Source organism: Cucumis melo, chromosome 2, assembly GCF_025177605.1.
Source record: "Cucumis melo cultivar AY chromosome 2, USDA_Cmelo_AY_1.0, whole genome shotgun sequence".
NCBI lineage: Eukaryota > Viridiplantae > Streptophyta > Magnoliopsida > Cucurbitales > Cucurbitaceae > Cucumis > Cucumis melo.
Genome location: NC_066858.1, coordinates 18,142,374 through 18,158,560, shown reverse-complemented (window position 1 = coordinate 18,158,560; position 16,187 = coordinate 18,142,374). Strand labels below are relative to the sequence as shown.

Here is a 16,187-nt window from a genome sequence, read left to right as displayed (position 1 = left end):
ACAACTCATCGTCCACTTCCTCTTTCTCATACTCAGCTTTCATTGTAAAGTCAGCAATCAAACTTTGTTTGATGCTTCTCCAACTATTGCTCCTCCATATAGAGTGAACATTGATCTTGACGTCGATTTCCTCAAATCTTTATCAGGCTGAAAGCTAGAATGAGTATATCCAGTAAAGATCAGATCCTTAACTCCATATACAAGCATATAGTCCCTTAATTTTCTTAGAATACTTCAGGATATTCTTAACTGTTGTCCAATGATCATATCCAACATTGATAACTGCTAATTATCTCTAGAGGAATAAGAACCCTTACGCACTGGAATAATTTTACAAAACCCAAAAATCAATTTTATTTGAAAATATCCATACATTGGAAGAAATAAATACAAAGAATCTACTATATAAATTCTCTCCACTTTTTTTTTCATTTTTTTCCCAAAAATTCTTTTGGTTCCAAAAAACTAAAACCTCCATTACTAAGAGGATAGGGAGATTTTTAAGTGGTGGTGACCCTAAATATTGAATGTTTATTAAATATAGAATCGATAATAAGAGTAAGTTCAATTTCTCTATGTTTCTATTTATTTTTTATTTTTAAAACGTGTTTAGCTTTTAGGTTATAGTAATTTAGTTTCTATAATTTTTGTAATGTATTGATTTTTCTAAATTCCAATTGAATTTGAGTTTAATAGTTATGTTAATTACTTAAGCAGCTTCCTTTATAGTTATACATTCTTTTAAGTACAACTTTTGTTCCTTGTGAAATAAGCAATTCTTTTTACAAATTCTGTTCAAAATTGAGTAAGAAAAAGTTTTGGCATGTCGTGGAGCAGGTTAACAACATGTGAGGATGTGAAACGAAGTTTTAGATCTTATCCACGCTTTAGGCCTTAAGCATGTACCAGGTACATGTTTCTCTTGCTTATAAGTGTGTTGGGTACACGTTTCTAGTACTCGTGTATTTGGTACACAATTTCGATACTCTATTTTTATCATTACTTTCTTATCACCGTATTTCATGAATAAATATTAAAATAATATTATTTCATAAAAATGTATAATCTATATTTAAATCAGTAACTATAATATATATAAAGGTAGGATTCTAAAAATATATATATTTTTGTGACAAATCTATCCTTTTAAATTTTTACTAGTTACGCCTGACTTCTTAATTTAAATTGAAACTTTACTTTTTTATTTCTAATTTCAAAGCAGTAGTTTAAAGTTTTAATTAAATAGCCTTAATTATTTTTCTTATGTAATCACCGTAACTATTTACTTCATAAAGCAACGGTTCAAAATTAAAATTGAACTTACTATTACTTTGTAAATTAAATTTGAGGATTATATATGAAGTATTAAATTGAAAAAAAAATGCAAAGAACTCTAAAAATTTTAGAATTATATTATTGGTTAATTGTCAATTTCCATGAATTGAAGACAAAGATTAAAGATTTGAAGAATAAGAATTAAATCTTCTTTATTTTGTTTTTGTTTTTGTTTTTTTTTTATGTAATCACCTTGATAATTTAATGCTTCATAAAGCAACGAATCAAAATTACAGTGGAAATCACCTAATTATTTAATGCTTACAATTTGTGAATTAAATTTGGAGATTGTGAATTAGGATTATTTTGAAGAAAAATAACATTTGAAGAGAACTTTAAAAAGTTATAGAATTATATTATTGGTTGTTTGTCAGTTTTCATTGTTTGGGGGGGAAGATTAAGATTCGAAGAATTATGTAATCAAATCGCCTTAGTATTGAATGCTTACCATTACTTTGTGAATTCAATTTGGGGATTATGAATTAGGATTGAATAGAAAGAAAAAAAAAAGTTTGAAGAGAACTCTCACTCTACCATTGTGAACAACTTTTCTAGCAAAGTTTTAGAATTATATTATTGATGTGTATGTCAATTTCCAGTATCTGAAGATGAAGAATAAAAAGTTGAAGATGGCATGTTGTAAACTTTTAAATTGAGCGTTTAGAATAGTTTTTGTTATTTAGAAAATAATTCAATCTTGAGTGTATTTTGAGATTTCTACGTTGAACTCTTAATTTTGCCAAATTTAAAGTGTGTATTTAGATCTAATAACTTTTTCATTCATGGTAACAATCTTTGAGTCAGTAGCGGATCGACAGACAAAAAATAACCACTAAGCTATCTATAAGTATTAAAAATTAAATAATTTTTTATATATATATTATATAAAGACGATAAAGTTGAGGGAGGTTCGTCGGTACTTTGAGTGTGTGATCAACTAAAGTTACAATATATTATTTTCAACGGTTATGCCAAAACATTTCAAATCATAGTCTGATCTTCCGATGTTCGAACTTCAATTCTTTAAACTCTTAATTTTACAAAATATAAAGTACATATTTTTATCTTTTTCGTTCATTTGTAATAAAATGATAGAACCAACTATAGCAAATTTGCAACTTTTCAGAAAAAAAAAAGTAGTTGACAAAAATTACAATTGTTAACAATGTTATGTCAGCAACAATTCAAAAACAAGGTACAATCTTCACATTCACATTCAAAGTTTATAATTGTTGATAAAGTTGCTTAAAAGATATTGATTTTTGTAATTAATACCATATTTGAAACGTTAATTTGAAAACGAAATTTACATTTTGTAATATATTGAATTATGAATATCATTGAGCCCACCGAATGACAATGGATATCCTTTTAAATTCAAGAGAAAACAATTCCTCTTTCATTTATGCTTTGTAATGACAATTAACAAAGCATAAGGACAAACAATTTCTAATGTTGAAATATATCTTCCTGAAAAATGTGTTTTCTCATAGACAACTTTATATTACATTATCTGGAGGAATTTCAATGAAAACAACAAAAGTTTGGATCAAGCTCATAGATGACAATAAGTTATCTTCAAATTGTAAAAAAAATATTGTTTATAAAGAAATCATTTTTATATTTTAATCTAATTATTGTAACTTCTTTCCATATATATCTAATTCTATTATATTTAGAATTTCATACCTTTAAATTTAGCACAACCAAAACATATAGATGCAATGTTTACTATAATCTAAAGCTACATCATGCACGTGTTTTTACTCGTTTATGTAAATTATCTTCTAATTAGAGTAACGAGTTAAATTTAAAACTAAATCACTTTGATCTTAATACATTATATTTATAAATTACTGCTTATTGTGGTTACAAATTAATTATAGATTAAATAATAAATTAATAAATAATAAATAATTTTCTATAGGTATTGCGTAGATTTCTAAAGGTTGGAATGTAAAAGTATTTTTCTACTATATCGTAGTTTTTTTCCCTTAATTCAAAACAAAATTAGTTCGGTAACTTTTGTTAGTCATATATAATTAAATTTATCTTCAACTACTAACTTAAACTTTTGGGTAAATTATTGATTTAATATGGAATCATAGCAGGTGGTTTAGGGAGGTTCTGTGTTCAAGTCCCTGCATTATTGCATTGTTGTCTCCTCCGCAATTAAAATTGATTTCCACTTGTTAGCAGCAATGGAAATATTGCAACTTGTAAGTAGTATATAATGATAGGTATTTATTATTGATTAAAGAATTTCATACCATTGTAGAATCAAACACCTTATGTTTTAAATCCTTCCATTTTAGTTGTGTATTTACAACTTAGTTAATGATTCCTTGTACCTTATTTAATATTTTTGTTGCAAAGCAATTTGGTGGAGAACTCAACATAGGTATGACCATGTATGCCTAAGCCAATTATGGGAATATAAACTCTCCCACTGATATTTCCAATTGTCCTTTACTACATACTCCTTTGTTCATAAAATCCCTCAGCAGATCAAATGCCACCTGGCCCCATGGGTAGCTGCCAAAGAAGTCGTCGTCATCGACCATAAGTATATGGTTCTAGTCAATATTCAGGTTCTCTTGTTTTAGTATCAGAAAACTTTCAAAAAAATACAATTCTGCCATCTTAAGGCGATCACTGTCGATTTTAGCCGTGCTTACATTAAACATGACATTTAGGTACTGTCTATTAACAAATTTCAAACTCTTAAAATACATCTTTAAATGTCTTCCTCCCTTGATGTCTTCTTTTTTCACCTTTGGTATCTCTTCACAATTATGTCTCATTATTAATGTGAACTCCCTCAATCCAAATTTCAAACCCGCTCCCTATCAAAAAGTTTAATTTTGTTATTGATTTTGGTTTGCACATTCTTTGGCTCATATGGAGTAAGAGTTGGGATGACTGATCAGTAATGGATAAGTCCATGAAATGTCCAAACATTCCTTCTTTATGAACCTATTTGTCAATGTTTCTCCTAGGTTTTCCTTAACCTTTTCTATTAAAGTGCTTTTAGTTTGCAAATTTATTTTCAGTTGTTCGTTGCGTCTTGAAGAACACATGAGGTATACGCAGTCCTAATATGTGTGGGTAATCAAACTTAGGTTATACTTGTATAAGTTAATACATATAAAATTGAACTTCAATGCCTCCAAATAGATCAGTGACATATATAAGTTAGAATTATGTAAATATACTTAATGATATTTCAATTACATTGTACTTCAACTATATTATTGGATTCACCTTATAATATCACCAAAAGATCAAGGTTCCTAACATATAAATGCCAGGTATGAGCAAAAATTATTTGATCTGCTGGCAAACAACCTGAATACATTATAATTCTAATAATCCCTTTAAAAACTCCAGTAAAAGATTGACTTACGTTCTACTATCTACAAGTTCTACTATCTATAAATTAAATTAAAAATGGTGTACACTAATGGTTTTAAAATACAGTGTAATTGATTCACATACCTTTGTTTTCTCTTATGTTATAGGGGCTTTCTCCTTATGTCTCTTTGATTTTTTGTCCTTTTTCTTAATTTTGCTGATTTTTACCTAATATTTGTTCATTACGGTAAATAAATTGATCTTTTATAAGAAACCTTTCTAGCTATTACAAGTTATTGTTTAAAAATTACCTTCTTACTCTTGTCCTTATTTTTTGTTCTTCTATTATCATTAGTAGATTCTTCCTTCGTCTCCGTTGTATCTTCTTATGTTTTTGAAGTATGGACTTCATTGACTATGTTTCATCTCTTGCACCTTTAGTTTGGTCTTCTTTTTCTCTGTTATCTTATTCACGTTTGTTACTCTTCTATCCCTTAACATTGCTTGGTTAATATTTATATTCATAATATATGAAATGCAGTATATACTTTGAAGTACTACTTTGTCGATATTATACCTTCTCATCTTGTTATGTTTGCTCCTCTTCCTCTTTTTGTTAATCTTTCATTTCCTACGTCCATTCCACTCATTTCCTATTCATTACCTACATATGTTTATTGTGGTTTACAATTACGTTGTATTGCTTTAAAAAGTACAATCAACAAAGACAGGTTACCAAGTTTTTCCTTCATTTTTTATTTTTTATCTCCATCCCATCCTCTTTTGTTTGAAAATTTTGGTCTTCCATGCTTGCTCGTGGATCTTCCAACCATTGAATCTTCTATTTCCCGTTAGAGATATCGTAATATGCATATTAATACAAAACTTTAGAGTGAAGTTATTTGGTTGTTGGAAGCAAGTTTACAGGGTCTCTTTATATTACTTTGATATTATGCATATTTTTTGGATAATTTACATAAATGTAAAAAACCCAAAAATATTTACGACCTGTGTAACAAAAAACTACATCCCATGAAGTCGATAAAATATTTTCGTAATTTCCACATTTTCCTTTGAATATGCCGAAAAGACGAATCGGTCTAGAAGGGAATTAGATATTTAAAGGTTTATTTTTTAGTTTTACGATTTGTTTCTTGGAAAAAGTTAAAAAGAGTTGATTTGATGTTTCTTTTAGAAGTGTGATTCAATTACAATGTATTTTGTGTTTTTACACTGATTGTATTTTGAAGGAGGGATTTTTAACTAGCATAGGGGCATTTAAAACCTTTTTGTAACGAGTTTCTTTTTCAATATTTTCAGTTTCGTCGTTTTTGACAATTTTAATATAATTTTGTCATCTATCCAAAATAAATATTAAAGTTTGCTATTATTAAAGTCGCCCCACAATTAATATAGATATAAAATGATTGGGTCTTTTTCTCCACCACCTCTTATGACATTTTTAACCAAAACCAACAAATCTATCAAAAGGACATCACTGTGTTATCGAATAAAAATAAGAACTTCCACATGTGGGGAATATATATATACGCATGCGCGCGCGTATTAAGTGAAGTTGCACCTCACCACAAATATTTGCATGATGATGATTGAATTATAAAAATTCTCCATAATTGTTAACTAGGGTATTCAAAAAGTTTGATAATCACCACAGAAAAAAGAAAAGAAAAGAAAAGAAAATATGAATCAACTAAGTTCCATATGGTTCCAGTTAGATTATCCACTCATTTGAATTGGATTGAATTCAAATAAATAAAATATTTAGGCGTGGTGTTAGTTCATGAATTTATCTAAAATAACCTAAGCTAATTCAAATTATTATTAATTTCGATATATATATTTCACTTTTGATGCAGTTATATGTCGTATAAATTGTTTATATATATATTTTTAGGGGTTTATTTACTTTTGATACATTTATATGTCATATAAATTGTTTATATATTTTTTTATTTTAAAAATAGAACCAAGCGCGAAAATGTTTACACTATTTATAATAATTTTGAAAAAGAAAGAAGCTCACAAGCTCATAACATGAAATAATAAAAATACCCCGTGATTAATCAATCACACACGTGAAAAAATGATTAAAAATGGTCCTGTACCCAGTCTAAACAATCTTGTACTCTTGTACCCAATCGAAACAATCTCGTACCCACTCTGAACAATCTTGTACCAAATCTAAACGATCTATTAGTGATAATAGTCTATATTAGTGATAATGGTCTATCTCTGTCTATTTGGGATAGGCAATTGATCGTTTAGATATTGACACACGACCGTTAGATCATTTTTCAATATTGTTTAGATCTTGTACCAAGAAGAAAAAAAAAAGAAGATAAAAGATGAAGATGAATGAAGAAATTTTGGGAGAGGTGTAAGCTCTCATCCAATTCTCCTTTTATATATTTTCTAAGTTGGAAAAAAGATTTAAATCCATTTGTTAATTCCTTAAAGTTGAATTGTTTTAACAAGGAAATTGGAACAAATTTAATTGGAAATTAAGTGTTCGAAAAGAATGAAGTTAAAGGAAAAAAGGAAGTTAAAATTGAAGTGAGGGCAACATAGTAATTTCATTTATCTTTTCTTCATATTTTTTTAATGAATAAAGTATAGAAAAAAAAAAAGAAGAAAAAAAGAAGTTTTCTTCTTCTTCATCCTTCTTCTACATCACAAACTCACCCTCCATTTCTATAGAAATTTCTCACACCGACAATCTGCCATCTTCCTTGAATGTGGGTCACGACGCTAGTCGGCAACGATGTAACTCACCGACGTCGATAAATCTCCTCCGACTCTGGACGACGACCAGCACACCGTGTCACCATTATTCACGCTGATTTTGAAGTCGATGACCATTATCGATGTTGCTCTATCTAGTTCCTCCACGGGTTTCATCATCTTCGAAGTTGTTCAACACCTAATTAACTTTTGTCATCATTCCACAAGTGCCTGAATCGCCACTAACCTTGTTCCTTCCAATTTCTTCTCATCAAATCTAAGATTTGGAGTCAAATTGAAGTGGAAAAAGCGTATAATCTCGGGAGATCGAGTTATTGACAGTGAGTGACTCATTTTCAAACTTTCTTTGTACATATACATGCTATTTTATGATATCGTTTGAAAATTACCATGACTTAAACTTGTTACGACTACGTATTCATTTATGTTTTAACAATGTGTTTACGCATCGTGATTTAAAGAATGTTTATGACTTGGATCTTATAAAAGCGAACTTCAAGTTCCTGTTTTCATTTATACTTAAACTATGTGTTTATTCATCACGATTTTAAGAATGTGTATGGCTTGAACTCTATAAATTCGTGTTTCAAGTTTTTTATTATACTTGGTTTTGAAATATGATTAACCAATGTTTACGGTGAACGAGAAGCTGATTTTTCTAAGGCTACGTGAATGTGTTTCCATAGCACCACCTGTAGTTGTTAGAGGGCTCCAAGACTGAAAGAGGTCGTGACCAAAGATCTGAGAACCTGGGCCTAAGTGAGGATGTGGATGGAGGATTGTGATATGACTTCAGGCCTAGCTTAACCCATGGTGGGTGGCTCTATGTGCACATAGGAGCGAATATGGAGGTTGTTGCTGTGGTAGGTGCTAAGTATGCTTGAGCTCCGTTTGGCCGTGTATTTTCTTGTTGATATAGAGCATGTGTGAGCTATTCCGAGCCATGTATTTAGTATGCTATCATGGTTGGATTGGATGGAGGTTGTTACTATGGTAGGTGCTAAGTATGCATGAGATCCGTTTGACCACGTGTTTCCTTATGGATATAGATCACGTGTGAGCTATTCTGGATCGTGTATTTAGTATGCTATCATGATTGGGTTGGATGGAGGTTGTTACCGTGTAGGTGCTAAGTATGCGTAAGCTCAGTTTGGATGCGTGTTTTTTTCTTTTTTTTTTTTGTAGATATGGATCATGTGTGAGCTATTATCGATCGTGTATTTAGTATTCTATCATAGTTTGATTGGATAGAGGTTGCTATGTGGCAAGTACTAAATATGCGTGAGCTAGTTTTGGCTGCATGATTCCTTGGTCATGTGCAAGCTATCCTTGGTTGTATATTTAGACGTCTTGCCATTGGTTGGATTGAGTACAAGCTTGTTGGTTTGATTGGTGGCTATGTGATAATGACGTTTCAACTATTATTTCATTATTGATACATATTTACATATTTTCTTTTCAAACATTTTTTGTGAGTTTTTACTTCTAAGAAACTTACCACTCCCTGAGTTTTCAACTTACGTTTTTACTGTTTTCTTCCCCCCCCCCCCCCCCAGATAGCTGTCAAGGACGAAGCATTGGTTGAGTTCCCTTCAATTGACTGTAGACTTTCCTTCTTTGTATGCATACACTTAAGTTTTTTATTGCAATATGAGATGATTAGAAGTAGCAAGAGTCATGCTATGGGCATATTTTGAGGAATCCCTCATTAGACTATTATTATTTTGTAACTAATATCTAGTTTGGATATAAACTCTATTTGGAACTTTGAAATTGTTTGGATGAGTGTGTGGTGGAACACACTCGAAGGGATTTTGTGTCTGAAGATCTCATATATGTATAGAAGTGTAGTTTTCAGCTCTTTCCAGGTTTGGCTAACCCATATTTTATGGGAGATACTGTCGGAGTTTCTGCAAAAATTTATAATGAGTTCCATAGAAGTTAAGTTGGAAAAAAATTGTTTTAAAAAGTGTTTTTCATACCACGATCTAGGTTAGAGAGGAAAACCTATAACGTGTTGAGACAAGAGGAAATAAATAAATTGCAAACAAGAAGAAGGGGAATATGAGGAGAAGTAATAATATGAATAAAATTAATGATATGAAATAAATCGCAAAGAAGAAGAAAATGAAGTGAAGTGAAGAATGGTCCAGCAATATTAAAAAACAGCGAAAGGAAATCCAGAAATTTATGAAAAAATAATAGTATTTCATGGGTTTTAATTTTTTGTTACACGGACCGTAAATATTTTTTAGTTTTATTACATTTATGGAAATTAACCTATTTTTTACTCATCATACAATTATGTCATATAAATTAATTTAGTTTTATTTAAGGTCCATTTGGATTGAATTGAGAAAAAAATGTTTTGCAGAAAACTCGTTTTTATTTAAACTCTTTTGATAAAAACAATTTAAAATTTCATAAGTTATTTGCAGTAGTCGTTGAATACTCCAATTTTTTACTTATTTTTTAAATAAATTACTTGAAAATATATTCCATACACATTCTTAATATCATTTTTCTAATATTTACTCCCAACAACTCCTAAAAATGATTTTGTAGCACTTGAGAACGAGAATGTTATCATATATTGAAATTGAGTTTTTAATCTTAATTCATATAAAAGTAATTTAATGGAATTCTTACGTAGTAACAATTTACTTCTTTTTTAAATAAAAATTTAAATAAATAACTTGAATAGCCCCCACCAACTCAACCCACATGAAATATTTCATGGTTGAGTTGGATTTGGTCCATGTCTTAATAAAAGTTATGGGTTAATGAAATTTACAACCCCAATATTTGAATTGGATTTAAAAAGTCTTTCAACTCGGTCCATCACAATCCACAAAACATCTCTACCATATAAAAGTTAAGTTTTGGAGTCAGTACTTAAATGCCAAAACTTTCCATCATTTCAAATGGAAGTTTTTGTTTTTGTTTTTTTCATTACAATTATAAATTAATTACACTTTCACTAAATATAAAGAATGCATGTAACAATAATATTCAAACTAAAAGATAACCTAAATAGTACAATATGATTTTTTAATTAAAATAATTAAAGAATCTTCGTATATCATATATCGTAGAAAAGACAATAAGTAGTCAAGACATGTTTGTGAAAAGTGTTGTTCTAAAGATAATTATTTGTCGATAGAACATCAATCTTTTACTACTTTGATTTTGCAAAGTTCTTGACTATTCGCTCTTAACTAAATTTAAGATATAAATAAAAAAAGAAATGAGATAAATTTTCAATTTGAAATGAGATGGTTCAAATGAAGAAACAAGTTATTTAAGGAAATTTTTGACATAAAAGAATTTCTTATATTTAATTAACCTTAAAAAAAATTCAGTATCTTTAATTGCGCCATAAATATCCAACCATTAGCTCCAAATAACAAAAATCCAAATTAACCTAACGTTTTACTTTTTTTGTCAACGCTAATAAAACCATTCAAGTTATGTGATGTGATTTCAAATCTCCATCAATGGACATAATATTAAAAGTTACTCAATTAATAATTTAATGTCTTTTAGGCCCCACTTTTTTCTTGCTTGCAATATTACTCGTAAATGATAGAGATTTGGATTCAAATCTATATTCAATATGACTAGTAACTATGGAAGGTTGGCGTTTAAGTAAGTTTGATAAACTTGTTTCTAGAGTGTTTAAGCTTGAGTACTCGTCTTTTCATCCTTCCACCTTATAGTCTTCGGTCATAAGGTGTTTTTTTTTTTTTAATCTAATCAAATATATTTGAAAGTTTCAATGATTATTAGTGGTTCTCGTAACAAAATTATTCCTAATTTCAAATATGTATATTCTTAAATTAAGACGGTTATCAAGGGACAACTTAGTGGCCATCTCATTCATTAATCTTTCTATAAATGTAATAAATACCTAAGTATATCTTATCAACCAGTCATTGGACTTTTTCAATCTCGCGTCAAAAAGCTTCCTAAAGTTTGAAAATATTCAATAAATTTCTAAGCTTTTAATTTTGTGTCAAACAGAACATTGAACTTGTTAGATATTTATTTAAAATTTGTAAATTAAATTTATTTTTAAATACAAAAACAAAACAAGTTAATATATTGTGGTTTCATTGAAGGCAAATTCATGTATATTTGTATATGTGTGAATTCTTTAAAATGTTGAAAAGTCATGTTAAACTCAATGTAAAAATTTTAAGAATATATTTGACACAAACTTTAAGCAATATTGAATGATCACAGTTGAAATAATGATAAATAAAGAACGTGAATTTAATAAAAGGTTTAGATGAAATGTTGTACTATTAGATGACTTTCTTATAAAATCAGTCGAGTTATTTGTAAGTTGTCTAATAAAAAATAATATTATTAAGACTCAACCTATTAGACATGATAAAGTTAGAGATTAAGAACCCCATTTGGATTGGACTCGAAAAAAAAACTCATTTTTATTTGAATTATTTTGATAAAAAAAATTGTTCAAAATATTCTTCAAAAGCTATTGTAGTCGGTAAACACTCCATTTTTTTAAAATCTTTTACTTTTTAAAATATTTTATTTTTTAAATTAAATACATGAAAATGAATTCTAAAAATAAGAACAAAGTTGTCACTGTGAGATAACTATTGAACTTACAAAGTTACAACATTCCTCACAAAAGATATTAGAGAAAATATAAAGATGTATGAACACACGAGATTGGTAGTTCAGTTCATTGTAAATCGCCTACATCTAGGGGAGTGTGCCCTAAGAAAGATAACTTCACTAATATCAATGATAAGCAATTACAATATGGTACTTATCTATAATGATAACAAGATTATAATGATCCCAAACAACTCTATCACTCAATCAATCACCCGGGTTCCCCCTAGATGATATTCTCTCTCACAGAAACTAAGTGCCACCTAAGTTGTCGTATTATTGAAGAATGCCTCAGGCCCCCTAAGATAGGACTCCCACTTTGAAAATTTTGAGCTTCTCTCAAGGTGTGAGACTTCTTCTCACTTGAATCGTATTTTTCTCTTGAATGCAAAGTTCCCTTTACTTGAATGGCTAAGGCTCCCTCCAAGCTTTGAAAATCCCTTCTTAGAAGCATCACGTCGTATGAGTAATAAGTGTGATTGAGTAAGTCTCCACAAAATGCAATGCACTCTCTTTACAAGCACACAACAGAATCAATTACAATAACATAACCCAATGTTGCTCTCAAACAACCTAAACGATCAAACCTAATCAACAGACTATGTGTCATTTAAATATGTACAACAAAATAATATTAAGCAATCCTAACTTCCATAGCAACTACACAATAAATAAGAAAAAAATATGGTAGACTAAGGCAACAAAGGAAACCACCGATAAGGAAATTTTTTTTCAGAATCTCTTAAGATAGCCCATTAAGTCATATATCAAGGCTCATCATTCCTTTATTCTTTGTTGTTTTGACCCATTGTATTAGGGCTCATTCTTCATGTTCTACTCTCTGCATTCTTTTAGACAATATTTGTTATATGAGGTAGTATTCAATATGTGTGACTCTAGGGGCAAGGGTTTTTCATCCCTGCTTTTCCATATAATTGACGATTGTATTCGATATCAAAATATAATGAAAAATCAGGATTTTCTCTTGCAATTATCCTCTCTCCATAACTATTGGTATTCTAACATGGTATTAGAGAATTTATTCTGACGAATTCAATTTTTTCGGCTTCTACCTCTTTCATTTAAGTGTTTTTTGGGATCCTCTTCTCCGTTGCAATAAGCAACAAAGCCTCTACACTTGGTATCGAAACCTCAGGTGGATCATCTTCATCTATACCTCAAATATTTGGCTCAGGTAACAGAATCTCAGTATTAAAACTAGGATATGACATTTTCTTCTATAGAAATTTCAAGTACTCGGAAGCTTTAAGAGTTTTCTTGATCTCGATTTTCAACCTCCACCGAAGTTTATCACAGTTGTTAGAGAGCCAGTTGATGCCACCACTACTAGTTCTTTATCCTTGGTTATTCATACTTTGAATCGTAAGTACAAGGTGCAGAAAAGAAAGGATCGTCTTATTTCCTCTCGGCTTCTTAGCTTGATAAGTGAAGAAATTCTTAATCAAATACGTCATTGTACTTGAGCGAAAGATATTTGGGAAACTCTTTAAGGTATTTTCTCTTCTCGCTATTTAGCTGAGGCTATGCAATTTAAGAACAAACCTCATACCATTAAAAAATGAGCTATGTCGTTAAAAGAGTATTTCATGAAGATACAACAGTGTGTTGATGCTCTTGCCTCTATTGACAAACCAGTTTCTAGAGATGACCATATTCTCTACATTCTTGCCAGGTTAGGATCGGAATATCAGTTCATAATATATGTTATATATGCTTGTACTGACTCCTCTTCTTACCAAGTTGTTATTTCTCTCTTACTCAGGAGTCCCATAGTGAGAACAAAGTCGACAATGAAAAAACTCTCTACCTACTGCAAATATTGCTACTCAATCATCTAAAAGAGAATGAGGGTCCTCTAGAAGATCGAATCATAATTAACAATAATCGGCCATCTAATCACAATAACCATCAATATAGTCAACGGGGCGATCCTGGCGAAGGACGTTCAAATTGAGGTGGTTGGGGAGGTCGAAACAAACCTCATTGCCAAATTTGCACGCTAAGTTCAAACATATTGCTAATCATTTCTTTTTTCGATATGTTTCATAATTCAACCCACCAAGTTCTTCTCAAAACGTTATTGCTCTGATATATACTAATATGCTTGGTCATTCGCAAATGCTTGTCACCTTCCCTGACTTGAACCTGAATAGTAATTGTTACCTTAATTCGAGAGCTACAAATCATCTCACCCATGGTATGAATAACCTATCTACTGGAACTGAGTATGGTGGAGGAAATCAGATATAATGCAGCAAATGGGTTAGGTTTGCCAATTCATCATCATGGTTCTTTGTCATTTAATTCATCTATTGTTCCCTCAAAATCATTAGTTATTAATAATATTCTCCATGTTCCACTAATCACTATAAACTTGATTAGTGTGTCTCGATTTGTCGAGAATAATAATGTTTTCGTTGATTTTCATCTTCTTTTTTTTTTTTTGTTATGTAAAGGATCAAGCTACTAGCCAAACTCTTCTCCAAGGTCTGCTCCATGATGGACTATATCGATTATCAAACGATTCCATCAAAGTGTCACGTTGTTTGAAACTCATACTACCAAATCTCAAGTGTTGAGCATTGTCCCTACTCTATCTTCAATTTACATGTTAATTCTATTGATATTTGGCGTAAGCGTCTAGGCCATCCTCATTTTTCTTTTACTAAAGTTGTTCTTGAAAATGTTATACGTCCCATAGTGGATAAAAATAAATTGCAATTTTGTGAGGCTTGTGCTTTAAGGAAACATAATGCTTTTCCTTTTCCTAACTCTATTACTCAATATACTCATCCCTTATAACTTGTGGTGTGCGACTTATAGGGCCTGCTTTTAACCTTTTTTGTAATGGCTTCCGATATTACATAAGTTTTGTTGATGTTTATAATCGATCTAAGTGGATTTATTTTCTTCAATCTAAATCTGAAGCTTTCTTTGCCTGTTAAAAGTTTAAACTACTTGTTGAAAATTCACTTGGCCAGTCTATTTTAAGTATTCAAATTATTGAGGGTGGTGAGTTCAAAACTTTTATTCTTTTCCTTACACAAAATATAGAACATCATATCACTTGTCCTCACACATCACACCAAAATGACATGGTTGAATGAAAGCACAAACATATTATGGATATGGGTCTCACTCTTCTTTCCCAAGCTACTTTACCTTTATCATTTTGGGATGAAGCTTTCTCGACTAGTGTTTACCTTATTAATCGTCTTCCTATCCTTGTGCTAAATCACATCAATCCCTTGGAGAAGTGATTTGGTTAGAAGCTCGATTATCCCTCACTTAGACCTTTTGGGTGTAAATGTTATCCATACCTATGGCCCTATCAATCCCATAAATTATTTTAGATCTCAAACTTGCACTTTTATTGGCTATAGCACCTCGCACAAATGGTACAAATGATTGTCCTTAGATGGTCGTATATTTATTTCTCGTCATTTATTGTTTGATAAACAATCCTTCCCTTATGCCTCATTTTCCAATCATTCTACTTCAAATAGTTCTAAAACTATTGATATCCCTCATGTTGTATGGTTCGTGCAATATTGACAAAGCAACAATCATTTGTAGTTGCATTACGTTAAGCTCTAAGTGAGCAGTAATGGATGATTAAAATAGGATGATGCAATAAAAGATGCATATATATGTGTTGCTGCTTCCTAATGATATGCATGTAGTACAAGTTTTTCTCTCGCTTTCCCAAGTATAAGCAAGGCAAGAGGTTTCCTGGGTAAGCCAAGTTCGAAGACGGAGAATTTCTATCAAACCTAATTATAAAATCTACTTCTTATCTAGGCGGTATACAATATTTATACAATAAAATATGGACGTGTGTATTAAGATTACTATTTACACTAGAGATTCTGTAGAAGGCGACAGAAAATAGTGTGATTGTTGAAAATAGACTAACTTTCATTAAGAAAGATGAAGGAAAGTCTTAGTATTCTAGGTGCTCTAAGTTGTACTACTTATTCTTGATGCGATATAGATCTCTTGACCATCTTATATTTAAGGCGAGCAACCTCTCGACACCTAAACACCATGCTTGTTCTCCTTTTGGG

At 30.5% G+C, this 16,187-nt stretch overlaps 1 long non-coding RNA gene across 2 annotated transcripts; it reads left to right on the top strand.

The window, feature by feature from the left end:
• The first annotated feature begins 7,346 nt into the window (after positions 1–7,346).
• LOC103500990 (uncharacterized) lies at positions 7,347–9,314 on the top strand. 2 transcript variants are annotated; one of them, XR_540182.3, is made up of 3 exons: positions 7,347–7,772; positions 8,139–8,315; positions 9,009–9,314. It is a non-coding gene; the product is annotated as an uncharacterized LOC103500990 (long non-coding RNA). The 2 variants fall into 2 exon arrangements; XR_540181.3 differs by lacking the exon at positions 9,009–9,314 and having other exon boundaries at positions 7,353–7,772; positions 8,139–8,892.
• The last annotated feature ends 6,873 nt before the right edge of the window (positions 9,315–16,187 follow it).